Raw genomic sequence first — 1,012 nt, 5'->3', positions numbered from 1 at the left:
TGTCGGTGTTGATTCGGTCGCCTGAGATAGAAATAGAAAGGTCGAGGAAGGGGAGGGAGGGATCTGAGACTGTCCAGGTGAATTTGAGGTCGGGGTGGAAGGTGTTGGTGAAGTGGATGAACTGTTCAACCTCCTCGTGGGAGCACGAGGCGGCGCCGATACAGTCATCGATGTAGCGGATGAAAAGGTGGGGGGTGGGGCCAGTGTAGTTCGGAAGATGGATTGTTCCACATATCTTACGAAGAGGCAGGCATAGCTGGGGCCCATGTGGGTGCCCATGGCTACTCCTTTCGTTTGGAGGAAGTGGGAGGATTGGAAAGAGAAGTTGTTCAGGGTGAGGACCAGTTCAGTCAGTCGAAGGAGGGTGTCAGTGGAAGGGTACTGGTCGGTACGGCGGGAAAGAAAGAAGCGGAGGGCTTTGAGTCCATCGTGATGGGGGATGGAGGTGTACAGGGACTGGATGTCCATGGTGAAAATAAGGCGTCCACATATCCTACGAAGAATACAGGGCTCACAGACGTAACTGTGCACTGTTTAGCTACAATCTTTTAAAAAAGATCTTGTTTAGAATACAAGTAATGTTATTCCAGGACTCTCTTTTTTTAATGTTCATTCATGTAGTTTGGGCATTGCTTGTTAAGGTGGAATTTAATTCCCATTCCTAAGTGCCTGGAGAAAGTGGTGGTCTTCTTGAATCTCCACAGTTCTTGAGGTGTAGGGACACCAACAGTGCTACTATGAATGGAGTTCCAGGAATATGATCCAACCACAGTGAAGGAATGGCGATGAAGTCCCAAGTCAGGATGTGGTTTGGGGCAAGTGGGGGGAATGGAGGACCATGTGCCTTTGTCCATTTAACAGCAACTGGAGAGAAAGGGGTGGTTGAAGACGTCTTACTGTTTTACTGCAGTGCATCTTGTAAACAGTACACATTGCTGCCACAATGTATCAGTGGTGGTGATGGGGGTGGGGGGGAGGGGGGGTTAAATGTCAAAGATGGTGGTAAGTTTTG

This window comes from Chiloscyllium plagiosum, chromosome 6, assembly GCF_004010195.1.
Source record: "Chiloscyllium plagiosum isolate BGI_BamShark_2017 chromosome 6, ASM401019v2, whole genome shotgun sequence".
In the NCBI taxonomy this organism is placed as follows: domain Eukaryota; kingdom Metazoa; phylum Chordata; class Chondrichthyes; order Orectolobiformes; family Hemiscylliidae; genus Chiloscyllium; species Chiloscyllium plagiosum.
Note: the sequence above shows the minus strand (reverse complement) of the source record.